The following is a 25,939-nucleotide window of genomic DNA, read 5'->3' as shown; positions in this document are numbered from 1 at the left end:
AAGTAAGATTTTGGGCCCTTCCTTAATTTTACAATGTCAATAAAAACATATGACTTCTAAGTCAGCAAAAAAAATGAGATAGTAGCAATTTCAGGACTTACAATAAGGTTAAATTTACTGAAGAGATTTCAAATGCTTGAAGTACCAATTCATTATTATATTCCGCGTATTCAGTACTTAATACCGGCAACCATCTTAAGAAATGTAGTGATAGTTGGGACACTTCCAAATGTTGATACGGTCATTTTGTGGAGCGGCCTCTCCGAGCCTGGATAGCTCAGTCGGGAGAGCATCAGTCTTTTAATCTGAGGGCCCAGGGTTCAAGTCCCTGTTCAGGCGGCTTGGTTAAAGAAAAGGTATATCAATTGCATACTCTTTTCAGGATCCAATGAATGGGGAGTCCTATTCGAGATGTTTCAAAAAAGTCTTAATCAAGTCATTACATACCCATCTGTCTTCTACATTCTTTGACAAGGGTTAAGAAGACTTACCCAAACTGTATCATGTAGTTTGTTGATTATCTTTTACCCAATTCAATGTTCAAAATGTAAGGTAGTGTCCGATTAACTTGATAAAGTTGGTCAACAGCTGATAGGTCATCTTTTTATTTGTGAATCTCTGATCACCGTGTTGAATCAGGTCGGATCTCTAGTGCAATGGATAGCGGCTTGGAGTCCTAGACGAATGTAGCAAAAGCATTCAAAGGCTTTGTGTTCAAACACCAGCTGGGTCAATTTTATCCCTCCTCTTATTTTATAACTAATTGAAACAGTAACAAGCAATGCCTGCGTCTGCATCACCAGAAACATTTACCAAAATGGCAGTGAAAGAAAGTCTACTTAAACAGAGACTGTTTGCTTTGAAAACATTGCATAATCTATGCCCAAGAGGAAGTTCCCAAAGAAACTGCTGAAAATGTATGTAATTTAGTAGGTAGTAATAGTATTTGGCACTTTATTGATTTCACAAGGTCATTTTAGACACATGATTTCTAAGTCAGCCGAAAATGAGATAGTACAAATTTCAGGATTTAAAATGGATTACGTGTGCTGCTGAAATTTCAAATGCTTAACACCTTCAATGCTACAGGAGATTTTCCTCCTGTGCTGAATGATCTGTAAATCCATTGTCCATGACGAGCTCAGCTCGTCATAAGCACACGACAAGTGTACTGCACGAAGAGCTGAGCTCGTCATGAGCATGGAAGGGGTTAAAACATCAATTTGTTATTAAACTCTACAAATTTGATTGCTAATATATGTAACCATATTAATACATAGAGTGTAGGTCAGTGTACGTCCACATTTGTTTAGCTGATTTTAAGCCAGAGTATAGCAGAGCCTGGATAGCTCAGTCGGTAGAGCATCAGACTTTTAATCTGAGGGTCCAGGGTTCAAGTCCCTGTTCAGGCGGTTGCTTCCTTTAAAGAAAAATTACTCTAATTGGATGCTCTTTTTGTGTTCCCCTGCATGACGAATAAGATATTCCATTACTAAAATTGCAAAAACGTCTTTCATGGAGTTGTGAAATGCACATCTGCCTCATATATCATGTGCCATTTGACTAAACTTAAGTCGTACGTAGACTTACCTAAGGTATCATGTAACTTGAGACGGTGAATATAATTTCCCCAATTCAATATTCAAAATAAATCCATGGTTATAGTATCAAATGAACTTTATAAAGCTGATCAACATTATTTCATTTCAGAATATCTCTGCACCTAATTAGAGCGTATTGGCTCTGTGGCGCAATGGATAGCGCATTGGACTTCTAGGTGAATGTAAAAAAGATATTCAAAGGTTGTGGGTTCGAATCCCACCAGAGTCAGTTTTATCCCTATTTATTTCATAACTGTTTAAAAGAGTAATAAACAGTGCATGCATGCTTCTGCTTCACCAAAAAGGGCAGTGAAAGGAAGTCTATTTTAAATAGATACTATTCAAATTACGCAATCTTTGCAGAAGAGGAAATTGGCAGCTGTACTTATGAAAATGTAATTTACTCAGAAGTAAGATTTTGGGCCCTTCCTTAATTTTACAATGTCAATAAAAACATATGACTTCTAAGTCAGCAAAAAAAATGAGATAGTAGCAATTTCAGGACTTACAATAAGGTTAAATTTACTGAAGAGATTTCAAATGCTTGAAGTACCAATTCATTATTATATTCCGCGTATTCAGTACTTAATACCGGCAACCATCTTAAGAAATGTAGTGATAGTTGGGACACTTCCAAATGTTGATACGGTCATTTTGTGGAGCGGCCTCTCCGAGCCTGGATAGCTCAGTCGGGAGAGCATCAGTCTTTTAATCTGAGGGCCCAGGGTTCAAGTCCCTGTTCAGGCGGCTTGGTTAAAGAAAAGGTATATCAATTGCATACTCTTTTCAGGATCCAATGAATGGGGAGTCCTATTCGAGATGTTTCAAAAAAGTCTTAATCAAGTCATTACATACCCATCTGTCTTCTACATTCTTTGACAAGGGTTAAGAAGACTTACCCAAACTGTATCATGTAGTTTGTTGATTATCTTTTACCCAATTCAATGTTCAAAATGTAAGGTAGTGTCCGATTAACTTGATAAAGTTGGTCAACAGCTGATAGGTCATCTTTTTATTTGTGAATCTCTGATCACCGTGTTGAATCAGGTCGGATCTCTAGTGCAATGGATAGCGGCTTGGAGTCCTAGACGAATGTAGCAAAAGCATTCAAAGGCTTTGTGTTCAAACACCAGCTGGGTCAATTTTATCCCTCCTCTTATTTTATAACTAATTGAAACAGTAACAAGCAATGCCTGCGTCTGCATCACCAGAAACATTTACCAAAATGGCAGTGAAAGAAAGTCTACTTAAACAGAGACTGTTTGCTTTGAAAACATTGCATAATCTATGCCCAAGAGGAAGTTCCCAAAGAAACTGCTGAAAATGTATGTAATTTAGTAGGTAGTAATAGTATTTGGCACTTTATTGATTTCACAAGGTCATTTTAGACACATGATTTCTAAGTCAGCCGAAAATGAGATAGTACAAATTTCAGGATTTAAAATGGATTACGTGTGCTGCTGAAATTTCAAATGCTTAACACCTTCAATGCTACAGGAGATTTTCCTCCTGTGCTGAATGATCTGTAAATCCATTGTCCATGACGAGCTCAGCTCGTCATAAGCACACGACAAGTGTACTGCACGAAGAGCTGAGCTCGTCATGAGCATGGAAGGGGTTAAAACATCAATTTGTTATTAAACTCTACAAATTTGATTGCTAATATATGTAACCATATTAATACATAGAGTGTAGGTCAGTGTACGTCCACATTTGTTTAGCTGATTTTAAGACAGAGTATAGCAGAGCCTGGATAGCTCAGTCGGTAGAGCATCAGACTTTTAATCTGAGGGTCCAGGGTTCAAGTCCCTGTTCAGGCGGTTGCTTCCTTTAAAGAAAAATTACTCTAATTGGATGCTCTTTTTGTGTTCCCCTGCATGACGAATAAGATATTCCATTACTAAAATTGCAAAAACGTCTTTCATGGAGTTGTGAAATGCACATCTGCCTCATATATCATGTGCCATTTGACTAAACTTAAGTCGTACGTAGACTTACCTAAGGTATCATGTAACTTGAGACGGTGAATATAATTTCCCCAATTCAATATTCAAAATAAATCCATGGTTATAGTATCAAATGAACTTTATAAAGCTGATCAACATTATTTCATTTCAGAATATCTCTGCACCTAATCAGAGCGTATTGGCTCTGTGGCGCAATGGATAGCGCATTGGACTTCTAGGTGAATGTAAAAAAGATATTCAAAGGTTGTGGGTTCGAATCCCACCAGAGTCAGTTTTATCCCTATTTATTTCATAACTGTTTAAAAGAGTAATAAACAGTGCATGCATGCTTCTGCTTCACCAAAAAGGGCAGTGAAAGGAAGTCTATTTTAAATAGATACTATTCAAATTACGCAATCTTTGCAGAAGAGGAAATTGGCAGCTGTACTTATGAAAATGTAATTTACTCAGAAGTAAGATTTTGGGCCCTTCCTTAATTTTACAATGTCAATAAAAACATATGACTTCTAAGTCAGCAAAAAAAATTAGATAGTAGCAATTTCAGGACTTACAATAAGGTTACATTTACTGAAGAGATTTCAAATGCTTGAAGTACCAATTCATTATTATATTCCGCGTATTCAGTACTTAATACCGGCAACCATCTTAAGAAACGTAGTGATAGTTGGGATACTTCCAAATGTTGATAAGGTCATTTTGTGGAGCGACCTCTCGAAGCCTGGATAGCTCAGTCGGGAGAGCATCAGACTTTTAATCTGAGGGCCCAGGGTTCAAGTCCCTGTTCAGGCAGCTTGGTTAAAGAAAAGGTATGTCAATTGCATACTCTTTTCAGGATCCAATGAATGGGGAGTCCTATTAGAGATGTTTCAAAAAAGTCTTAATCAAGTCATTACATACCCATCTGTCTTCTACATTCTTTGACAAGGGTTAAGAAGATTTACCCAAACTGTATCATGTAGTTTGACATGTTGATTATCTTTTACCCAATTCAATGTTCAAAATGTAAGGTAGTGTCCGATTAACTTGATAAAGTTGGTCAACAGCTGATAGGTCATCTTTTTATTTGTGAATCTCTGATCACCGTGTTGAATCAGGTCGGATCTCTAGTGCAATGGATAGCGGCTTGGAGTCCTAGACGAATGTAGCAAAAGCATTCAAAGGCTTTGTGTTCAAACACCAGCTGGGTCAATTTTATCCCTCCTCTTATTTTATAACTAATTGAAACAGTAACAAGCAATGCCTGCGTCTGCATCACCAGAAACATTTACCAAAATGGCAGTGAAAGAAAGTCTACTTAAACAGAGACTGTTTGCTTTGAAAACATTGCATAATCTATGCCCAAGAGGAAGTTCCCAAAGAAACTGCTGAAAATGTATGTAATTTAGTAGGTAGTAATAGTATTTGGCACTTTATTGATTTCACAAGGTCATTTTAGACACATGATTTCTAAGTCAGCCGAAAATGAGATAGTACAAATTTCAGGATTTAAAATGGATTACGTGTGCTGCTGAAATTTCAAATGCTTAACACCTTCAATGCTACAGGAGATTTTCCTCCTGTGCTGAATGATCTGTAAATCTATTGTCCATGACGAGCTCAGCTCGTCATAAGCACACGACAAGTGTACTGCACGAAGAGCTGAGCTCGTCATGAGCATGGAAGGGGTTAAAACATCAATTTGTTATTAAACTCTACAAATTTGATTGCTAATATATGTAACCATATTAATACATAGAGTGTAGGTCAGTGTACGTCCACATTTGTTTAGCTGATTTTAAGACAGAGTATAGCAGAGCCTGGATAGCTCAGTCGGTAGAGCATCAGACTTTTAATCTGAGGGTCCAGGGTTCAAGTCCCTGTTCAGGCGGTTGCTTCCTTTAAAGAAAAATTACTCTAATTGGATGCTCTTTTTGTGTTCCCCTGCATGACGAATAAGATATTCCATTACTAAAATTGCAAAAACGTCTTTCATGGAGTTGTGAAATGCACATCTGCCTCATATATCATGTGCCATTTGACTAAACTTAAGTCGTACGTAGACTTACCTAAGGTATCATGTAACTTGAGACGGTGAATATAATTTCCCCAATTCAATATTCAAAATAAATCCATGGTTATAGTATCAAATGAACTTTATAAAGCTGATCAACATTATTTCATTTCAGAATATCTCTGCACCTAATCAGAGCGTATTGGCTCTGTGGCGCAATGGATAGCGCATTGGACTTCTAGGTGAATGTAAAAAAGATATTCAAAGGTTGTGGGTTCGAATCCCACCAGAGTCAGTTTTATCCCTATTTATTTCATAACTGTTTAAAAGAGTAATAAACAGTGCATGCATGCTTCTGCTTCACCAAAAAGGGCAGTGAAAGGAAGTCTATTTTAAATAGATACTATTCAAATTACGCAATCTTTGCAGAAGAGGAAATTGGCAGCTGTACTTATGAAAATGTAATTTACTCAGAAGTAAGATTTTGGGCCCTTCCTTAATTTTACAATGTCAATAAAAACATATGACTTCTAAGTCAGCAAAAAAAATTAGATAGTAGCAATTTCAGGACTTACAATAAGGTTACATTTACTGAAGAGATTTCAAATGCTTGAAGTACCAATTCATTATTATATTCCGCGTATTCAGTACTTAATACCGGCAACCATCTTAAGAAACGTAGTGATAGTTGGGATACTTCCAAATGTTGATAAGGTCATTTTGTGGAGCGACCTCCGAAGCCTGGATAGCTCAGTCGGGAGAGCATCAGACTTTTAATCTGAGGGCCCAGGGTTCAAGTCCCTGTTCAGGCAGCTTGGTTAAAGAAAAGGTATGTCAATTGCATACTCTTTTCAGGATCCAATGAATGGGGAGTCCTATTAGAGATGTTTCAAAAAAGTCTTAATCAAGTCATTACATACCCATCTGTCTTCTACATTCTTTGACAAGGGTTAAGAAGATTTACCCAAACTGTATCATGTAGTTTGACATGTTGATTATCTTTTACCCAATTCAATGTTCAAAATGTAAGGTAGTGTCCGATTAACTTGATAAAGTTGGTCAACAGCTGATAGGTCATCTTTTTATTTGTGAATCTCTGATCACCGTGTTGAATCAGGTCGGATCTCTAGTGCAATGGATAGCGGCTTGGAGTCCTAGACGAATGTAGCAAAAGCATTCAAAGGCTTTGTGTTCAAACACCAGCTGGGTCAATTTTATCCCTCCTCTTATTTTATAACTAATTGAAACAGTAACAAGCAATGCCTGCGTCTGCATCACCAGAAACATTTACCAAAATGGCAGTGAAAGAAAGTCTACTTAAACAGAGACTGTTTGCTTTGAAAACATTGCATAATCTATGCCCAAGAGGAAGTTCCCAAAGAAACTGCTGAAAATGTATGTAATTTAGTAGGTAGTAATAGTATTTGGCACTTTATTGATTTCACAAGGTCATTTTAGACACATGATTTCTAAGTCAGCCGAAAATGAGATAGTACAAATTTCAGGATTTAAAATGGATTACGTGTGCTGCTGAAATTTCAAATGCTTAACACCTTCAATGCTACAGGAGATTTTCCTCCTGTGCTGAATGATCTGTAAATCCATTGTCCATGACGAGCTCAGCTCGTCATAAGCACACGACAAGTGTACTGCACGAAGAGCTGAGCTCGTCATGAGCATGGAAGGGGTTAAAACATCAATTTGTTATTAAACTCTACAAATTTGATTGCTAATATATGTAACCATATTAATACATAGAGTGTAGGTCAGTGTACGTCCACATTTGTTTAGCTGATTTTAAGACAGAGTATAGCAGAGCCTGGATAGCTCAGTCGGTAGAGCATCAGACTTTTAATCTGAGGGTCCAGGGTTCAAGTCCCTGTTCAGGCGGTTGCTTCCTTTAAAGAAAAATTACTCTAATTGGATGCTCTTTTTGTGTTCCCCTGCATGACGAATAAGATATTCCATTACTAAAATTGCAAAAACGTCTTTCATGGAGTTGTGAAATGCACATCTGCCTCATATATCATGTGCCATTTGACTAAACTTAAGTCGTACGTAGACTTACCTAAGGTATCATGTAACTTGAGACGGTGAATATAATTTCCCCAATTCAATATTCAAAATAAATCCATGGTTATAGTATCAAATGAACTTTATAAAGCTGATCAACATTATTTCATTTCAGAATATCTCTGCACCTAATCAGAGCGTATTGGCTCTGTGGCGCAATGGATAGCGCATTGGACTTCTAGGTGAATGTAAAAAAGATATTCAAAGGTTGTGGGTTCGAATCCCACCAGAGTCAGTTTTATCCCTATTTATTTCATAACTGTTTAAAAGAGTAATAAACAGTGCATGCATGCTTCTGCTTCACCAAAAAGGGCAGTGAAAGGAAGTCTATTTTAAATAGATACTATTCAAATTACGCAATCTTTGCAGAAGAGGAAATTGGCAGCTGTACTTATGAAAATGTAATTTACTCAGAAGTAAGATTTTGGGCCCTTCCTTAATTTTACAATGTCAATAAAAACATATGACTTCTAAGTCAGCAAAAAAAATGAGATAGTAGCAATTTCAGGACTTACAATAAGGTTAAATTTACTGAAGAGATTTCAAATGCTTGAAGTACCAATTCATTATTATATTCCGCGTATTCAGTACTTAATACCGGCAACCATCTTAAGAAATGTAGTGATAGTTGGGACACTTCCAAATGTTGATACGGTCATTTTGTGGAGCGGCCTCTCCGAGCCTGGATAGCTCAGTCGGGAGAGCATCAGTCTTTTAATCTGAGGGCCCAGGGTTCAAGTCCCTGTTCAGGCGGCTTGGTTAAAGAAAAGGTATATCAATTGCATACTCTTTTCAGGATCCAATGAATGGGGAGTCCTATTAGAGATGTTTCAAAAAAGTCTTAATCAAGTCATTACATACCCATCTGTCTTCTACATTCTTTGACAAGGGTTAAGAAGACTTACCCAAACTGTATCATGTAGTTTGTTGATTATCTTTTACCCAATTCAATGTTCAAAATGTAAGGTAGTGTCCGATTAACTTGATAAAGTTGGTCAACAGCTGATAGGTCATCTTTTTATTTGTGAATCTCTGATCACCGTGTTGAATCAGGTCGGATCTCTAGTGCAATGGATAGCGGCTTGGAGTCCTAGACGAATGTAGCAAAAGCATTCAAAGGCTTTGTGTTCAAACACCAGCTGGGTCAATTTTATCCCTCCTCTTATTTTATAACTAATTGAAACAGTAACAAGCAATGCCTGCGTCTGCATCACCAGAAACATTTACCAAAATGGCAGTGAAAGAAAGTCTACTTAAACAGAGACTGTTTGCTTTGAAAACATTGCATAATCTATGCCCAAGAGGAAGTTCCCAAAGAAACTGCTGAAAATGTATGTAATTTAGTAGGTAGTAATAGTATTTGGCACTTTATTGATTTCACAAGGTCATTTTAGACACATGATTTCTAAGTCAGCCGAAAATGAGATAGTACAAATTTCAGGATTTAAAATGGATTACGTGTGCTGCTGAAATTTCAAATGCTTAACACCTTCAATGCTACAGGAGATTTTCCTCCTGTGCTGAATGATCTGTAAATCCATTGTCCATGACGAGCTCAGCTCGTCATAAGCACACGACAAGTGTACTGCACGAAGAGCTGAGCTCGTCATGAGCATGGAAGGGGTTAAAACATCAATTTGTTATTAAACTCTACAAATTTGATTGCTAATATATGTAACCATATTAATACATAGAGTGTAGGTCAGTGTACGTCCACATTTGTTTAGCTGATTTTAAGACAGAGTATAGCAGAGCCTGGATAGCTCAGTCGGTAGAGCATCAGACTTTTAATCTGAGGGTCCAGGGTTCAAGTCCCTGTTCAGGCGGTTGCTTCCTTTAAAGAAAAATTACTCTAATTGGATGCTCTTTTTGTGTTCCCCTGCATGACGAATAAGATATTCCATTACTAAAATTGCAAAAACGTCTTTCATGGAGTTGTGAAATGCACATCTGCCTCATATATCATGTGCCATTTGACTAAACTTAAGTCGTACGTAGACTTACCTAAGGTATCATGTAACTTGAGACGGTGAATATAATTTCCCCAAATCAATATTCAAAATAAATCCATGGTTATAGTATCAAATGAACTTTATAAAGCTGATCAACATTATTTCATTTCAGAATATCTCTGCACCTAATCAGAGCGTATTGGCTCTGTGGCGCAATGGATAGCGCATTGGACTTCTAGGTGAATGTAAAAAAGATATTCAAAGGTTGTGGGTTCGAATCCCACCAGAGTCAGTTTTATCCCTATTTATTTCATAACTGTTTAAAAGAGTAATAAACAGTGCATGCATGCTTCTGCTTCACCAAAAAGGGCAGTGAAAGGAAGTCTATTTTAAATAGATACTATTCAAATTACGCAATCTTTGCAGAAGAGGAAATTGGCAGCTGTACTTATGAAAATGTAATTTACTCAGAAGTAAGATTTTGGGCCCTTCCTTAATTTTACAATGTCAATAAAAACATATGACTTCTAAGTCAGCAAAAAAAATTAGATAGTAGCAATTTCAGGACTTACAATAAGGTTACATTTACTGAAGAGATTTCAAATGCTTGAAGTACCAATTCATTATTATATTCCGCGTATTCAGTACTTAATACCGGCAACCATCTTAAGAAACGTAGTGATAGTTGGGATACTTCCAAATGTTGATAAGGTCATTTTGTGGAGTGACCTCTCGAAGCCTGGATAGCTCAGTCGGGAGAGCATCAGACTTTTAATCTGAGGGCCCAGGGTTCAAGTCCCTGTTCAGGCGGCTTGGTTAAAGAAAAGGTATGTCAATTGCATACTCTTTTCAGGATCCAATGAATGGGGAGTCCTATTAGAGATGTTTCAAAAAAGTCTTAATCAAGTCATTACATACCCATCTGTCTTCTACATTCTTTGACAAGGGTTAAGAAGATTTACCCAAACTGTATCATGTAGTTTGACATGTTGATTATCTTTTACCCAATTCAATGTTCAAAATGTAAGGTAGTGTCCGATTAACTTGATAAAGTTGGTCAACAGCTGATAGGTCATCTTTTTATTTGTGAATCTCTGATCACCGTGTTGAATCAGGTCGGATCTCTAGTGCAATGGATAGCGGCTTGGAGTCCTAGACGAATGTAGCAAAAGCATTCAAAGGCTTTGTGTTCAAACACCAGCTGGGTCAATTTTATCCCTCCTCTTATTTTATAACTAATTGAAACAGTAACAAGCAATGCCTGCGTCTGCATCACCAGAAACATTTACCAAAATGGCAGTGAAAGAAAGTCTACTTAAACAGAGACTGTTTGCTTTGAAAACATTGCATAATCTATGCCCAAGAGGAAGTTCCCAAAGAAACTGCTGAAAATGTATGTAATTTAGTAGGTAGTAATAGTATTTGGCACTTTATTGATTTCACAAGGTCATTTTAGACACATGATTTCTAAGTCAGCCGAAAATGAGATAGTACAAATTTCAGGATTTAAAATGGATTACGTGTGCTGCTGAAATTTCAAATGCTTAACACCTTCAATGCTACAGGAGATTTTCCTCCTGTGCTGAATGATCTGTAAATCCATTGTCCATGACGAGCTCAGCTCGTCATAAGCACACGACAAGTGTACTGCACGAAGAGCTGAGCTCGTCATGAGCATGGAAGGGGTTAAAACATCAATTTGTTATTAAACTCTACAAATTTGATTGCTAATATATGTAACCATATTAATACATAGAGTGTAGGTCAGTGTACGTCCACATTTGTTTAGCTGATTTTAAGACAGAGTATAGCAGAGCCTGGATAGCTCAGTCGGTAGAGCATCAGACTTTTAATCTGAGGGTCCAGGGTTCAAGTCCCTGTTCAGGCGGTTGCTTCCTTTAAAGAAAAATTACTCTAATTGGATGCTCTTTTTGTGTTCCCCTGCATGACGAATAAGATATTCCATTACTAAAATTGCAAAAACGTCTTTCATGGAGTTGTGAAATGCACATCTGCCTCATATATCATGTGCCATTTGACTAAACTTAAGTCGTACGTAGACTTACCTAAGGTATCATGTAACTTGAGACGGTGAATATAATTTCCCCAATTCAATATTCAAAATAAATCCATGGTTATAGTATCAAATGAACTTTATAAAGCTGATCAACATTATTTCATTTCAGAATATCTCTGCACCTAATCAGAGCGTATTGGCTCTGTGGCGCAATGGATAGCGCATTGGACTTCTAGGTGAATGTAAAAAAGATATTCAAAGGTTGTGGGTTCGAATCCCACCAGAGTCAGTTTTATCCCTATTTATTTCATAACTGTTTAAAAGAGTAATAAACAGTGCATGCATGCTTCTGCTTCACCAAAAAGGGCAGTGAAAGGAAGTCTATTTTAAATAGATACTATTCAAATTACGCAATCTTTGCAGAAGAGGAAATTGGCAGCTGTACTTATGAAAATGTAATTTACTCAGAAGTAAGATTTTGGGCCCTTCCTTAATTTTACAATGTCAATAAAAACATATGACTTCTAAGTCAGCAAAAAAAATTAGATAGTAGCAATTTCAGGACTTACAATAAGGTTACATTTACTGAAGAGATTTCAAATGCTTGAAGTACCAATTCATTATTATATTCCGCGTATTCAGTACTTAATACCGGCAACCATCTTAAGAAACGTAGTGATAGTTGGGATACTTCCAAATGTTGATAAGGTCATTTTGTGGAGCGACCTCCGAAGCCTGGATAGCTCAGTCGGGAGAGCATCAGACTTTTAATCTGAGGGCCCAGGGTTCAAGTCCCTGTTCAGGCAGCTTGGTTAAAGAAAAGGTATGTCAATTGCATACTCTTTTCAGGATCCAATGAATGGGGAGTCCTATTAGAGATGTTTCAAAAAAGTCTTAATCAAGTCATTACATACCCATCTGTCTTCTACATTCTTTGACAAGGGTTAAGAAGATTTACCCAAACTGTATCATGTAGTTTGACATGTTGATTATCTTTTACCCAATTCAATGTTCAAAATGTAAGGTAGTGTCCGATTAACTTGATAAAGTTGGTCAACAGCTGATAGGTCATCTTTTTATTTGTGAATCTCTGATCACCGTGTTGAATCAGGTCGGATCTCTAGTGCAATGGATAGCGGCTTGGAGTCCTAGACGAATGTAGCAAAAGCATTCAAAGGCTTTGTGTTCAAACACCAGCTGGGTCAATTTTATCCCTCCTCTTATTTTATAACTAATTGAAACAGTAACAAGCAATGCCTGCGTCTGCATCACCAGAAACATTTACCAAAATGGCAGTGAAAGAAAGTCTACTTAAACAGAGACTGTTTGCTTTGAAAACATTGCATAATCTATGCCCAAGAGGAAGTTCCCAAAGAAACTGCTGAAAATGTATGTAATTTAGTAGGTAGTAATAGTATTTGGCACTTTATTGATTTCACAAGGTCATTTTAGACACATGATTTCTAAGTCAGCCGAAAATGAGATAGTACAAATTTCAGGATTTAAAATGGATTACGTGTGCTGCTGAAATTTCAAATGCTTAACACCTTCAATGCTACAGGAGATTTTCCTCCTGTGCTGAATGATCTGTAAATCCATTGTCCATGACGAGCTCAGCTCGTCATAAGCACACGACAAGTGTACTGCACGAAGAGCTGAGCTCGTCATGAGCATGGAAGGGGTTAAAACATCAATTTGTTATTAAACTCTACAAATTTGATTGCTAATATATGTAACCATATTAATACATAGAGTGTAGGTCAGTGTACGTCCACATTTGTTTAGCTGATTTTAAGACAGAGTATAGCAGAGCCTGGATAGCTCAGTCGGTAGAGCATCAGACTTTTAATCTGAGGGTCCAGGGTTCAAGTCCCTGTTCAGGCGGTTGCTTCCTTTAAAGAAAAATTACTCTAATTGGATGCTCTTTTTGTGTTCCCCTGCATGACGAATAAGATATTCCATTACTAAAATTGCAAAAACGTCTTTCATGGAGTTGTGAAATGCACATCTGCCTCATATATCATGTGCCATTTGACTAAACTTAAGTCGTACGTAGACTTACCTAAGGTATCATGTAACTTGAGACGGTGAATATAATTTCCCCAATTCAATATTCAAAATAAATCCATGGTTATAGTATCAAATGAACTTTATAAAGCTGATCAACATTATTTCATTTCAGAATATCTCTGCACCTAATCAGAGCGTATTGGCTCTGTGGCGCAATGGATAGCGCATTGGACTTCTAGGTGAATGTAAAAAAGATATTCAAAGGTTGTGGGTTCGAATCCCACCAGAGTCAGTTTTATCCCTATTTATTTCATAACTGTTTAAAAGAGTAATAAACAGTGCATGCATGCTTCTGCTTCACCAAAAAGGGCAGTGAAAGGAAGTCTATTTTAAATAGATACTATTCAAATTACGCAATCTTTGCAGAAGAGGAAATTGGCAGCTGTACTTATGAAAATGTAATTTACTCAGAAGTAAGATTTTGGGCCCTTCCTTAATTTTACAATGTCAATAAAAACATATGACTTCTAAGTCAGCAAAAAAAATGAGATAGTAGCAATTTCAGGACTTACAATAAGGTTAAATTTACTGAAGAGATTTCAAATGCTTGAAGTACCAATTCATTATTATATTCCGCGTATTCAGTACTTAATACCGGCAACCATCTTAAGAAATGTAGTGATAGTTGGGACACTTCCAAATGTTGATACGGTCATTTTGTGGAGCGGCCTCTCCGAGCCTGGATAGCTCAGTCGGGAGAGCATCAGTCTTTTAATCTGAGGGCCCAGGGTTCAAGTCCCTGTTCAGGCGGCTTGGTTAAAGAAAAGGTATATCAATTGCATACTCTTTTCAGGATCCAATGAATGGGGAGTCCTATTAGAGATGTTTCAAAAAAGTCTTAATCAAGTCATTACATACCCATCTGTCTTCTACATTCTTTGACAAGGGTTAAGAAGACTTACCCAAACTGTATCATGTAGTTTGTTGATTATCTTTTACCCAATTCAATGTTCAAAATGTAAGGTAGTGTCCGATTAACTTGATAAAGTTGGTCAACAGCTGATAGGTCATCTTTTTATTTGTGAATCTCTGATCACCGTGTTGAATCAGGTCGGATCTCTAGTGCAATGGATAGCGGCTTGGAGTCCTAGACGAATGTAGCAAAAGCATTCAAAGGCTTTGTGTTCAAACACCAGCTGGGTCAATTTTATCCCTCCTCTTATTTTATAACTAATTGAAACAGTAACAAGCAATGCCTGCGTCTGCATCACCAGAAACATTTACCAAAATGGCAGTGAAAGAAAGTCTACTTAAACAGAGACTGTTTGCTTTGAAAACATTGCATAATCTATGCCCAAGAGGAAGTTCCCAAAGAAACTGCTGAAAATGTATGTAATTTAGTAGGTAGTAATAGTATTTGGCACTTTATTGATTTCACAAGGTCATTTTAGACACATGATTTCTAAGTCAGCCGAAAATGAGATAGTACAAATTTCAGGATTTAAAATGGATTACGTGTGCTGCTGAAATTTCAAATGCTTAACACCTTCAATGCTACAGGAGATTTTCCTCCTGTGCTGAATGATCTGTAAATCCATTGTCCATGACGAGCTCAGCTCGTCATAAGCACACGACAAGTGTACTGCACGAAGAGCTGAGCTCGTCATGAGCATGGAAGGGGTTAAAACATCAATTTGTTATTAAACTCTACAAATTTGATTGCTAATATATGTAACCATATTAATACATAGAGTGTAGGTCAGTGTACGTCCACATTTGTTTAGCTGATTTTAAGACAGAGTATAGCAGAGCCTGGATAGCTCAGTCGGTAGAGCATCAGACTTTTAATCTGAGGGTCCAGGGTTCAAGTCCCTGTTCAGGCGGTTGCTTCCTTTAAAGAAAAATTACTCTAATTGGATGCTCTTTTTGTGTTCCCCTGCATGACGAATAAGATATTCCATTACTAAAATTGCAAAAACGTCTTTCATGGAGTTGTGAAATGCACATCTGCCTCATATATCATGTGCCATTTGACTAAACTTAAGTCGTACGTAGACTTACCTAAGGTATCATGTAACTTGAGACGGTGAATATAATTTCCCCAATTCAATATTCAAAATAAATCCATGGTTATAGTATCAAATGAACTTTATAAAGCTGATCAACATTATTTCATTTCAGAATATCTCTGCACCTAATCAGAGCGTATTGGCTCTGTGGCGCAATGGATAGCGCATTGGACTTCTAGGTGAATGTAAAAAAGATATTCAAAGGTTGTGGGTTCGAATCCCACCAGAGTCAGTTTTATCCCTATTTATTTCATAACTGTTTAAAAGAGTAATAAACAGTGCATGCATGCTTCTGCTTCACCAAAAAGGGCAGTGAAAGGAAGTCTATTTTAAATAGATACTATTCAAATTACGCAATCTTTGCAGAAGAGGAAATTGGCAGCTGTACTTATGAAAATGTAATTTACTCAGAAGTAAGATTTTGGGCCCTTCCTTAATTTTACAATGTCAATAAAAACATATGACTTCTAAGTCAGCAAAAAAAATTAGATAGTAGCAATTTCAGGACTTACAATAAGGTTACATTTACTGAAGAGATTTCAAATGCTTGAAGTACCAATTCATTATTATATTCCGCGTATTCAGTACTTAATACCGGCAACCATCTTAAGAAACGTAGTGATAGTTGGGATACTTCCAAATGTTGATAAGGTCATTTTGTGGAGTGACCTCTCGAAGCCTGGATAGCTCAGTCGGGAGAGCATCAGACTTTTAATCTGAGGGCCCAGGGTTCAAGTCCCTGTTCAGGCGGCTTGGTTAAAGAAAAGGTATGTCAATTGCATACTCTTTTCAGGATCCAATGAATGGGGAGTCCTATTAGAGATGTTTCAAAAAAGTCTTAATCAAGTCATTACATACCCATCTGTCTTCTACATTCTTTGACAAGGGTTAAGAAGATTTACCCAAACTGTATCATGTAGTTTGACATGTTGATTATCTTTTACCCAATTCAATGTTCAAAATGTAAGGTAGTGTCCGATTAACTTGATAAAGTTGGTCAACAGCTGATAGGTCATCTTTTTATTTGTGAATCTCTGATCACCGTGTTGAATCAGGTCGGATCTCTAGTGCAATGGATAGCGGCTTGGAGTCCTAGACGAATGTAGCAAAAGCATTCAAAGGCTTTGTGTTCAAACACCAGCTGGGTCAATTTTATCCCTCCTCTTATTTTATAACTAATTGAAACAGTAACAAGCAATGCCTGCGTCTGCATCACCAGAAACATTTACCAAAATGGCAGTGAAAGAAAGTCTACTTAAACAGAGACTGTTTGCTTTGAAAACATTGCATAATCTATGCCCAAGAGGAAGTTCCCAAAGAAACTGCTGAAAATGTATGTAATTTAGTAGGTAGTAATAGTATTTGGCACTTTATTGATTTCACAAGGTCATTTTAGACACATGATTTCTAAGTCAGCCGAAAATGAGATAGTCCAAATTTCAGGATTTAAAATGGATTACGTGTGCTGCTGAAATTTCAAATGCTTAACACCTTCAATGCTACAGGAGATTTTCCTCCTGTGCTGAATGATCTGTAAATCCATTGTTCATGACGAGCTCAGCTCGTCATAAGCACACGACAAGTGTACTGCACGAAGAGCTGAGCTCGTCATGAGCATGGAAGGGGTTAAAACATCAATTTGTTATTAAACTCTACAAATTTGATTGCTAATATATGTAACCATATTAATACATAGAGTGTAGGTCAGTGTACGTCCACATTTGTTTAGCTGATTTTAAGACAGAGTATAGCAGAGCCTGGATAGCTCAGTCGGTAGAGCATCAGACTTTTAATCTGAGGGTCCAGGGTTCAAGTCCCTGTTCAGGCGGTTGCTTCCTTTAAAGAAAAATTACTCTAATTGGATGCTCTTTTTGTGTTCCCCTGCATGACGAATAAGATATTCCATTACTAAAATTGCAAAAACGTCTTTCATGGAGTTGTGAAATGCACATCTGCCTCATATATCATGTGCCATTTGACTAAACTTAAGTCGTACGTAGACTTACCTAAGGTATCATGTAACTTGAGACGGTGAATATAATTTCCCCAATTCAATATTCAAAATAAATCCATGGTTATAGTATCAAATGAACTTTATAAAGCTGATCAACATTATTTCATTTCAGAATATCTCTGCACCTAATTAGAGCGTATTGGCTCTGTGGCGCAATGGATAGTGCATTGGACTTCTAGGTGAATGTAAAAAAGATATTCAAAGGTTGTGGGTTCGAATCCCACCAGAGTCAGTTTTATCCCTATTTATTTCATAACTGTTTAAAAGAGTAATAAACAGTGCATGCATGCTTCTGCTTCACCAAAAAGGGCAGTGAAAGGAAGTCTATTTTAAATAGATACTATTCAAATTACGCAATCTTTGCAGAAGAGGAAATTGGCAGCTGTACTTATGAAAATGTAATTTACTCAGAAGTAAGATTTTGGGCCCTTCCTTAATTTTACAATGTCAATAAAAACATATGACTTCTAAGTCAGCAAAAAAAATGAGATAGTAGCAATTTCAGGACTTACAATAAGGTTAAATTTACTGAAGAGATTTCAAATGCTTGAAGTACCAATTCATTATTATATTCCGCGTATTCAGTACTTAATACCGGCAACCATCTTAAGAAATGTAGTGATAGTTGGGACACTTCCAAATGTTGATACGGTCATTTTGTGGAGCGGCCTCTCCGAGCCTGGATAGCTCAGTCGGGAGAGCATCAGTCTTTTAATCTGAGGGCCCAGGGTTCAAGTCCCTGTTCAGGCGGCTTGGTTAAAGAAAAGGTATATCAATTGCATACTCTTTTCAGGATCCAATGAATGGGGAGTCCTATTAGAGATGTTTCAAAAAAGTCTTAATCAAGTCATTACATACCCATCTGTCTTCTACATTCTTTGACAAGGGTTAAGAAGACTTACCCAAACTGTATCATGTAGTTTGTTGATTATCTTTTACCCAATTCAATGTTCAAAATGTAAGGTAGTGTCCGATTAACTTGATAAAGTTGGTCAACAGCTGATAGGTCATCTTTTTATTTGTGAATCTCTGATCACCGTGTTGAATCAGGTCGGATCTCTAGTGCAATGGATAGCGGCTTGGAGTCCTAGACGAATGTAGCAAAAGCATTCAAAGGCTTTGTGTTCAAACACCAGCTGGGTCAATTTTATCCCTCCTCTTATTTTATAACTAATTGAAACAGTAACAAGCAATGCCTGCGTCTGCATCACCAGAAACATTTACCAAAATGGCAGTGAAAGAAAGTCTACTTAAACAGAGACTGTTTGCTTTGAAAACATTGCATAATCTATGCCCAAGAGGAAGTTCCCAAAGAAACTGCTGAAAATGTATGTAATTTAGTAGGTAGTAATAGTATTTGGCACTTTATTGATTTCACAAGGTCATTTTAGACACATGATTTCTAAGTCAGCCGAAAATGAGATAGTACAAATTTCAGGATTTAAAATGGATTACGTGTGCTGCTGAAATTTCAAATGCTTAACACCTTCAATGCTACAGGAGATTTTCCTCCTGTGCTGAATGATCTGTAAATCCATTGTCCATGACGAGCTCAGCTCGTCATAAGCACACGACAAGTGTACTGCACGAAGAGCTGAGCTCGTCATGAGCATGGAAGGGGTTAAAACATCAATTTGTTATTAAACTCTACAAATTTGATTGCTAATATATGTAACCATATTAATACATAGAGTGTAGGTCAGTGTACGTCCACATTTGTTTAGCTGATTTTAAGACAGAGTATAGCAGAGCCTGGATAGCTCAGTCGGTAGAGCATCAGACTTTTAATCTGAGGGTCCAGGGTTCAAGTCCCTGTTCAGGCGGTTGCTTCCTTTAAAGAAAAATTACTCTAATTGGATGCTCTTTTTGTGTTCCCCTGCATGACGAATAAGATATTCCATTACTAAAATTGCAAAAACGTCTTTCATGGAGTTGTGAAATGCACATCTGCCTCATATATCATGTGCCATTTGACTAAACTTAAGTCGTACGTAGACTTACCTAAGGTATCATGTAACTTGAGACGGTGAATATAATTTCCCCAATTCAATATTCAAAATAAATCCATGGTTATAGTATCAAATGAACTTTATAAAGCTGATCAACATTATTTCATTTCAGAATATCTCTGCACCTATTCAGAGCGTATTGGCTCTGTGGCGCAATGGATAGCGCATTGGACTTCTAGGTGAATGTAAAAAAGATATTCAAAGGTTGTGGGTTCGAATCCCACCAGAGTCAGTTTTATCCCTATTTATTTCATAACTGTTTAAAAGAGTAATAAACAGTGCATGCATGCTTCTGCTTCACCAAAAAGGGCAGTGAAAGGAAGTCTATTTTAAATAGATACTATTCAAATTACGCAATCTTTGCAGAAGAGGAAATTGGCAGCTGTACTTATGAAAATGTAATTTACTCAGAAGTAAGATTTTGGGCCCTTCCTTAATTTTACAATGTCAATAAAAACATATGACTTCTAAGTCAGCAAAAAAAATTAGATAGTAGCAATTTCAGGACTTACAAAAAGGTTACATTTACTGAAGAGATTTCAAATGCTTGAAGTACCAATTCATTATTATATTCCGCGTATTCAGTACTTAATACCGGCAACCATCTTAAGAAACGTAGTGATAGTTGGGATACTTCCAAATGTTGATAAGGTCATTTTGTGGAACGACCTCTCGAAGCCTGGATAGCTCAGTCGGGAGAGCATCAGACTTTTAATCTGAGGGCCCAGGGTTCAAGTCCCTGTTCAGGCAGCTTGGTTAAAGAAAAGGTATGTCAATTGCATACTCTTTTCAGGATCCAATGAATGGGGAGTCCTATTAGAGATGTTTCAAAAAAGTCTTAATCAAGTCATTACATACCCATCTGTCTTCTACATTCTTTGACAAGGGTTAATAAGATTTACCCAAACTGTATCATGTAGTTTGACATGTTGATTATCTTTTACCCAATTCAATGTTCAAAATGTAAGGTAGTGTCCGATTAACTTGATAAAGTTGGTCAACAGCTGATAGGTCATCTTTTTATTTGTGAATCTCTGATCACCGTGTTGAATCAGGTCGGATCTCTAGTGCAATGGATAGCGGCTTGGAGTCCTAGACGAATGTAGCAAAAGCATTCAAAGGCTTTGTGTTCAAACACCAGCTGGGTCAATTTTATCCCTCCTCTTATTTTATAACTAATTGAAACAGTAACAAGCAATGCCTGCGTCTGCATCACCAGAAACATTTACCAAAATGGCAGTGAAAGAAAGTCTACTTAAACAGAGACTGTTTGCTTTGAAAACATTGCATAATCTATGCCCAAGAGGAAGTTCCCAAAGAAACTGCTGAAAATGTATGTAATTTAGTAGGTAGTAATAGTATTTGGCACTTTATTGATTTCACAAGGTCATTTTAGACACATGATTTCTAAGTCAGCCGAAAATGAGATAGTCCAAATTTCAGGATTTAAAATGGATTACGTGTGCTGCTGAAATTTCAAATGCTTAACACCTTCAATGCTACAGGAGATTTTCCTCCTGTGCTGAATGATCTGTAAATCCATTGTTCATGACGAGCTCAGCTCGTCATAAGCACACGACAAGTGTACTGCACGAAGAGCTGAGCTCGTCATGAGCATGGAAGGGGTTAAAACATCAATTTGTTATTAAACTCTACAAATTTGATTGCTAATATATGTAACCATATTAATACATAGAGTGTAGGTCAGTGTACGTCCACATTTGTTTAGCTGATTTTAAGACAGAGTATAGCAGAGCCTGGATAGCTCAGTCGGTAGAGCATCAGACTTTTAATCTGAGGGTCCAGGGTTCAAGTCCCTGTTCAGGCGGTTGCTTCCTTTAAAGAAAAATTACTCTAATTGGATGCTCTTTTTGTGTTCCCATGCATGACGAATAAGATATTCCATTACTAAAATTGCAAAAACGTCTTTCATGGAGTTGTGAAATGCACATCTGCCTCATATATCATGTGCCATTTGACTAAACTTAAGTCGTACGTAGACTTACCTAAGGTATCATGTAACTTGAGACGGTGAATATAATTTCCCCAATTCAATATTCAAAATAAATCCATGGTTATAGTATCAAATGAACTTTATAAAGCTGATCAACATTATTTCATTTCAGAATATCTCTGCACCTAATTAGAGCGTATTGGCTCTGTGGCGCAATGGATAGCGCATTGGACTTCTAGGTGAATGTAAAAAAGATATTCAAAGGTTGTGGGTTCGAATCCCACCAGAGTCAGTTTTATCCCTATTTATTTCATAACTGTTTAAAAGAGTAATAAACAGTGCACGCATGCTTCTGCTTCACCAAAAAGGGCAGTGAAAGGAAGTCTATTTTAAATAGATACTATTCAAATTACGCAATCTTTGCAGAAGAGGAAATTGGCAGCTGTACTTATGAAAATGTAATTTACTCAGAAGTAAGATTTTGGGCCCTTCCTTAATTTTACAATGTCAATAAAAACATATGACTTCTAAGTCAGCAAAAAAAATGAGATAGTAGCAATTTCAGGACTTACAATAAGGTTAAATTTACTGAAGAGATTTCAAATGCTTGAAGTACCAATTCATTATTATATTCCGCGTATTCAGTACTTAATACCGGCAACCATCTTAAGAAATGTAGTGATAGTTGGGACACTTCCAAATGTTGATAAGGTCATTTTGTGGAGCGGCCTCTCCGAGCCTGGATAGCTCAGTCGGGAGAGCAGTAGTGTGGCTCACTGGTTAGAGGCAGCAGACCCAAGAGCAGAAGTCGGGTCGGGACCAGGGTTCGATTCCTGACGCGGCAGGGTCGTGGACCTTGGTCAGCGGACTTGATAATTCTCGCTTCGGTGCTTACTCTAATCAGGGATCACACTCGGCAACTCTGGGCATTAGCTTGCCTAATCTCCACAACAGCCCCACCAATTCCGGGGATGCCTGGCTCCACCTTGGGGACTCCCAGCAGGGACCATCCCACAGGGAAAGCCAGGACGGGTTCCCCAGAGTTATACAGCGCCGGGACGCCCCGTTGCTGGGGCAGCTGTGCGCTTTACAAGTATACTACATTTACATTTATATCAGTCTTTTAATCTGAGGGCCCAGGGTTCAAGTCCCTGTTCAGGCGGCTTGGTTAAAGAAAAGGTATATCAATTGCATACTCTTTTCAGGATCCAATGAATGGGGAGTCCTATTAGAGATGTTTCAAAAAAGTCTTAATCAAGTCATTACATACCCATCTGTCTTCTACATTCTTTGACAAGGGTTAAGAAGACTTACCCAAACTGTATCATGTAGTTTGTTGATTATCTTTTACCCAATTCAATGTTCAAAATGTAAGGTAGTGTCCGATTAACTTGATAAAGTTGGTCAACAGCTGATAGGTCATCTTTTTATTTGTGAATCTCTGATCACCGTGTTGAATCAGGTCGGATCTCTAGTGCAATGGATAGCGGCTTGGAGTCCTAGACGAATGTAGCAAAAGCATTCAAAGGCTTTGTGTTCAAACACCAGCTGGGTCAATTTTATCCCTCCTCTTATTTTATAACTAATTGAAACAGTAACAAGCAATGCCTGCGTCTGCATCACCAGAAACATTTACCAAAATGGCAGTGAAAGAAAGTCTACTTAAACAGAGACTGTTTGCTTTGAAAACATTGCATAATCTATGCCCAAGAGGAAGTTCCCAAAGAAACTGCTGAAAATGTATGTAATTTAGTAGGTAGTAATAGTATTTGGCACTTTATTGATTTCACAAGGTCATTTTAGACACATGATTTCTAAGTCAGCCGAAAATGAGATAGTACAAATTTCAGGATTTAAAATGGATTACGTGTGCTGCTGAAATTTCAAATGCTTAACACCTTCAATGCTACAGGAGATTTTCCTCCTGTGCTGAATGATCTGTAAATCCATTGTCCATGACGAGCTCAGCTCGTCATAAGCACACGACAAGTGTACTGCACGAAGAGCTGAGCTCGTCATGAGCATGGAAGGGGTTAAAACATCAATTTGTTATTAAACTCTACAAATTTGATTGCTAATATATGTAACCATATTAATACATAGAGTGTAGGTCAGTGTACGTCCACATTTGTTTAGCTGATTTTAAGACAAAGTATAGCAGAGCCTGGATAGCTCAGTCGGTAGAGCATCAGACTTTTAATCTGAGGGTCCAGGGTTCAAGTCCCTGTTCAGGCGGTTGCTTCCTTTAAAGAAAAATTACTCTAATTGGATGCTCTTTTTGTGTTCCCCTGCATGACGAATAAGATATTCCATTACTAAAATTGCAAAAACGTCTTTCATGGAGTTGTGAAATGCACATCTGCCTCATATATCATGTGCCATTTGACTAAACTTAAGTCGTACGTAGACTTACCTAAGGTATCATGTAACTTGAGACGGTGAATATAATTTCCCCAATTCAATATTCAAAATAAATCCATGGTTATAGTATCAAATGAACTTTATAAAGCTGATCAACATTATTTCATTTCAGAATATCTCTGCACCTAATCAGAGCGTATTGGCTCTGTGGCGCAATGGATAGCGCATTGGACTTCTAGGTGAATGTAAAAAAGATATTCAAAGGTTGTGGGTTCGAATCCCACCAGAGTCAGTTTTATCCCTATTTATTTCATAACTGTTTAAAAGAGTAATAAACAGTGCATGCATGCTTCTGCTTCACCAAAAAGGGCAGTGAAAGGAAGTCTATTTTAAATAGATACTATTCAAATTACGCAATCTTTGCAGAAGAGGAAATTGGCAGCTGTACTTATGAAAATGTAATTTACTCAGAAGTAAGATTTTGGGCCCTTCCTTAATTTTACAATGTCAATAAAAACATATGACTTCTAAGTCAGCAAAAAAAATTAGATAGTAGCAATTTCAGGACTTACAATAAGGTTAAATTTACTGAAGAGATTTCAAATGCTTGAAGTACCAATTCATTATTATATTCCGCGTATTCAGTACTTAATACCGGCAACCATCTTAAGAAACGTAGTGATAGTTGGGATACTTCCAAATGTTGATAAGGTCATTTTGTGGAGCGACCTCTCGAAGCCTGGATAGCTCAGTCGGGAGAGCATCAGACTTTTAATCTGAGGGCCCAGGGTTCAAGTCCCTGTTCAGGCGGCTTGGTTAAAGAAAAGGTATGTCAATTGCATACTCTTTTCAGGATCCAATGAATGGGGAGTCCTATTAGAGATGTTTCAAAAAAGTCTTAATCAAGTCATTACATACCCATCTGTCTTCTACATTCTTTGACAAGGGTTAAGAAGATTTACCCAAACTGTATCATGTGGTTTGACATGTTGATTATCTTTTACCCAATTCAATGTTCAAAATGTAAGGTAGTGTCCGATTAACTTGATAAAGTTGGTCAACAGCTGATAGGTCATCTTTTTATTTGTGAATCTCTGATCACCGTGTTGAATCAGGTCGGATCTCTAGTGCAATGGATAGCGGCTTGGAGTCCTAGACGAATGTAGCAAAAGCATTCAAAGGCTTTGTGTTCAAACACCAGCTGGGTCAATTTTATCCCTCCTCTTATTTTATAACTAATTGAAACAGTAACAAGCAATGCCTGCGTCTGCATCACCAGAAACATTTACCAAAATGGCAGTGAAAGAAAGTCTACTTAAACAGAGACTGTTTGCTTTGAAAACATTGCATAATCTATGCCCAAGAGGAAGTTCCCAAAGAAACTGCTGAAAATGTATGTAATTTAGTAGGTAGTAATAGTATTTGGCACTTTATTGATTTCACAAGGTCATTTTAGACACATGATTTCTAAGTCAGCCGAAAATGAGATAGTACAAATTTCAGGATTTAAAATGGATTACGTGTGCTGCTGAAATTTCAAATGCTTAACACCTTCAATGCTACAGGAGATTTTCCTCCTGTGCTGAATGATCTGTAAATCCATTGTTCATGACGAGCTCAGCTCGTCATAAGCACACGACAAGTGTACTGCACGAAGAGCTGAGCTCGTCATGAGCATGGAAGGGGTTAAAACATCAATTTGTTATTAAACTCTACAAATTTGATTGCTAATATATGTAACCATATTAATACATAGAGTGTAGGTCAGTGTACGTCCACATTTGTTTAGCTGATTTTAAGACAGAGTATAGCAGAGCCTGGATAGCTCAGTCGGTAGAGCATCAGACTTTTAATCTGAGGGTCCAGGGTTCAAGTCCCTGTTCAGGCGGTTGCTTCCTTTAAAGAAAAATTACTCTAATTGG

General features: G+C 37.4%; 29 non-coding genes across 29 annotated transcripts; all 29 read left to right on the top strand.

Annotated features, from left to right (window-relative positions):
• Nucleotides 1-1,339: 1,339 nt before the first annotated feature.
• Nucleotides 1,340-1,412, top strand: TRNAK-UUU (transfer RNA lysine (anticodon UUU)). Its single transcript has one exon. It is a non-coding gene; the product is annotated as a tRNA-Lys (tRNA).
• A 327-nt stretch (nucleotides 1,413-1,739) lies between these two features.
• TRNAR-UCU (transfer RNA arginine (anticodon UCU)) lies at nucleotides 1,740-1,830 on the top strand. The gene is given in 2 exon segments: nucleotides 1,740-1,776; nucleotides 1,795-1,830. It is a non-coding gene; the product is annotated as a tRNA-Arg (tRNA).
• Nucleotides 1,831-3,348: 1,518 nt separating this feature from the next.
• Nucleotides 3,349-3,421, top strand: TRNAK-UUU (transfer RNA lysine (anticodon UUU)). The gene has a single exon. It is a non-coding gene; the product is annotated as a tRNA-Lys (tRNA).
• Nucleotides 3,422-3,748: 327 nt separating this feature from the next.
• On the top strand, nucleotides 3,749-3,839 carry TRNAR-UCU (transfer RNA arginine (anticodon UCU)). Its single transcript is given in 2 exon segments — nucleotides 3,749-3,785; nucleotides 3,804-3,839. It is a non-coding gene; the product is annotated as a tRNA-Arg (tRNA).
• Nucleotides 3,840-4,284: 445 nt separating this feature from the next.
• TRNAK-UUU (transfer RNA lysine (anticodon UUU)) lies at nucleotides 4,285-4,357 on the top strand. Its single transcript has one exon. It is a non-coding gene; the product is annotated as a tRNA-Lys (tRNA).
• A 1,005-nt stretch (nucleotides 4,358-5,362) lies between these two features.
• On the top strand, nucleotides 5,363-5,435 carry TRNAK-UUU (transfer RNA lysine (anticodon UUU)). The gene has a single exon. It is a non-coding gene; the product is annotated as a tRNA-Lys (tRNA).
• A 327-nt stretch (nucleotides 5,436-5,762) lies between these two features.
• TRNAR-UCU (transfer RNA arginine (anticodon UCU)) lies at nucleotides 5,763-5,853 on the top strand. Its single transcript is given in 2 exon segments — nucleotides 5,763-5,799; nucleotides 5,818-5,853. It is a non-coding gene; the product is annotated as a tRNA-Arg (tRNA).
• Nucleotides 5,854-6,297: 444 nt separating this feature from the next.
• On the top strand, nucleotides 6,298-6,370 carry TRNAK-UUU (transfer RNA lysine (anticodon UUU)). Its single transcript has one exon. It is a non-coding gene; the product is annotated as a tRNA-Lys (tRNA).
• A 1,005-nt stretch (nucleotides 6,371-7,375) lies between these two features.
• Nucleotides 7,376-7,448, top strand: TRNAK-UUU (transfer RNA lysine (anticodon UUU)). Its single transcript has one exon. It is a non-coding gene; the product is annotated as a tRNA-Lys (tRNA).
• A 327-nt stretch (nucleotides 7,449-7,775) lies between these two features.
• TRNAR-UCU (transfer RNA arginine (anticodon UCU)) lies at nucleotides 7,776-7,866 on the top strand. The gene is given in 2 exon segments: nucleotides 7,776-7,812; nucleotides 7,831-7,866. It is a non-coding gene; the product is annotated as a tRNA-Arg (tRNA).
• Nucleotides 7,867-9,384: 1,518 nt separating this feature from the next.
• Nucleotides 9,385-9,457, top strand: TRNAK-UUU (transfer RNA lysine (anticodon UUU)). Its single transcript has one exon. It is a non-coding gene; the product is annotated as a tRNA-Lys (tRNA).
• A 327-nt stretch (nucleotides 9,458-9,784) lies between these two features.
• Nucleotides 9,785-9,875, top strand: TRNAR-UCU (transfer RNA arginine (anticodon UCU)). The gene is given in 2 exon segments: nucleotides 9,785-9,821; nucleotides 9,840-9,875. It is a non-coding gene; the product is annotated as a tRNA-Arg (tRNA).
• A 1,523-nt stretch (nucleotides 9,876-11,398) lies between these two features.
• On the top strand, nucleotides 11,399-11,471 carry TRNAK-UUU (transfer RNA lysine (anticodon UUU)). The gene has a single exon. It is a non-coding gene; the product is annotated as a tRNA-Lys (tRNA).
• A 327-nt stretch (nucleotides 11,472-11,798) lies between these two features.
• TRNAR-UCU (transfer RNA arginine (anticodon UCU)) lies at nucleotides 11,799-11,889 on the top strand. Its single transcript is given in 2 exon segments — nucleotides 11,799-11,835; nucleotides 11,854-11,889. It is a non-coding gene; the product is annotated as a tRNA-Arg (tRNA).
• A 444-nt stretch (nucleotides 11,890-12,333) lies between these two features.
• Nucleotides 12,334-12,406, top strand: TRNAK-UUU (transfer RNA lysine (anticodon UUU)). Its single transcript has one exon. It is a non-coding gene; the product is annotated as a tRNA-Lys (tRNA).
• A 1,005-nt stretch (nucleotides 12,407-13,411) lies between these two features.
• Nucleotides 13,412-13,484, top strand: TRNAK-UUU (transfer RNA lysine (anticodon UUU)). The gene has a single exon. It is a non-coding gene; the product is annotated as a tRNA-Lys (tRNA).
• A 327-nt stretch (nucleotides 13,485-13,811) lies between these two features.
• On the top strand, nucleotides 13,812-13,902 carry TRNAR-UCU (transfer RNA arginine (anticodon UCU)). Its single transcript is given in 2 exon segments — nucleotides 13,812-13,848; nucleotides 13,867-13,902. It is a non-coding gene; the product is annotated as a tRNA-Arg (tRNA).
• A 1,518-nt stretch (nucleotides 13,903-15,420) lies between these two features.
• TRNAK-UUU (transfer RNA lysine (anticodon UUU)) lies at nucleotides 15,421-15,493 on the top strand. Its single transcript has one exon. It is a non-coding gene; the product is annotated as a tRNA-Lys (tRNA).
• Nucleotides 15,494-15,820: 327 nt separating this feature from the next.
• Nucleotides 15,821-15,911, top strand: TRNAR-UCU (transfer RNA arginine (anticodon UCU)). Its single transcript is given in 2 exon segments — nucleotides 15,821-15,857; nucleotides 15,876-15,911. It is a non-coding gene; the product is annotated as a tRNA-Arg (tRNA).
• A 1,523-nt stretch (nucleotides 15,912-17,434) lies between these two features.
• TRNAK-UUU (transfer RNA lysine (anticodon UUU)) lies at nucleotides 17,435-17,507 on the top strand. Its single transcript has one exon. It is a non-coding gene; the product is annotated as a tRNA-Lys (tRNA).
• A 327-nt stretch (nucleotides 17,508-17,834) lies between these two features.
• TRNAR-UCU (transfer RNA arginine (anticodon UCU)) lies at nucleotides 17,835-17,925 on the top strand. The gene is given in 2 exon segments: nucleotides 17,835-17,871; nucleotides 17,890-17,925. It is a non-coding gene; the product is annotated as a tRNA-Arg (tRNA).
• Nucleotides 17,926-19,443: 1,518 nt separating this feature from the next.
• On the top strand, nucleotides 19,444-19,516 carry TRNAK-UUU (transfer RNA lysine (anticodon UUU)). Its single transcript has one exon. It is a non-coding gene; the product is annotated as a tRNA-Lys (tRNA).
• A 327-nt stretch (nucleotides 19,517-19,843) lies between these two features.
• Nucleotides 19,844-19,934, top strand: TRNAR-UCU (transfer RNA arginine (anticodon UCU)). The gene is given in 2 exon segments: nucleotides 19,844-19,880; nucleotides 19,899-19,934. It is a non-coding gene; the product is annotated as a tRNA-Arg (tRNA).
• A 445-nt stretch (nucleotides 19,935-20,379) lies between these two features.
• On the top strand, nucleotides 20,380-20,452 carry TRNAK-UUU (transfer RNA lysine (anticodon UUU)). The gene has a single exon. It is a non-coding gene; the product is annotated as a tRNA-Lys (tRNA).
• A 1,005-nt stretch (nucleotides 20,453-21,457) lies between these two features.
• On the top strand, nucleotides 21,458-21,530 carry TRNAK-UUU (transfer RNA lysine (anticodon UUU)). The gene has a single exon. It is a non-coding gene; the product is annotated as a tRNA-Lys (tRNA).
• A 327-nt stretch (nucleotides 21,531-21,857) lies between these two features.
• TRNAR-UCU (transfer RNA arginine (anticodon UCU)) lies at nucleotides 21,858-21,948 on the top strand. Its single transcript is given in 2 exon segments — nucleotides 21,858-21,894; nucleotides 21,913-21,948. It is a non-coding gene; the product is annotated as a tRNA-Arg (tRNA).
• Nucleotides 21,949-23,818: 1,870 nt separating this feature from the next.
• TRNAK-UUU (transfer RNA lysine (anticodon UUU)) lies at nucleotides 23,819-23,891 on the top strand. Its single transcript has one exon. It is a non-coding gene; the product is annotated as a tRNA-Lys (tRNA).
• Nucleotides 23,892-24,218: 327 nt separating this feature from the next.
• On the top strand, nucleotides 24,219-24,309 carry TRNAR-UCU (transfer RNA arginine (anticodon UCU)). Its single transcript is given in 2 exon segments — nucleotides 24,219-24,255; nucleotides 24,274-24,309. It is a non-coding gene; the product is annotated as a tRNA-Arg (tRNA).
• A 1,523-nt stretch (nucleotides 24,310-25,832) lies between these two features.
• TRNAK-UUU (transfer RNA lysine (anticodon UUU)) lies at nucleotides 25,833-25,905 on the top strand. Its single transcript has one exon. It is a non-coding gene; the product is annotated as a tRNA-Lys (tRNA).
• Nucleotides 25,906-25,939: the final 34 nt, after the last annotated feature.

This window comes from Lissotriton helveticus, chromosome 1_1, assembly GCF_964261635.1.
Source record: "Lissotriton helveticus chromosome 1_1, aLisHel1.1, whole genome shotgun sequence".
NCBI classification, from domain to species: domain Eukaryota; kingdom Metazoa; phylum Chordata; class Amphibia; order Caudata; family Salamandridae; genus Lissotriton; species Lissotriton helveticus.
The sequence above is the reverse complement of the archived record's forward strand: the minus strand, read 5'-3'. Positions and strand labels throughout refer to the sequence as shown.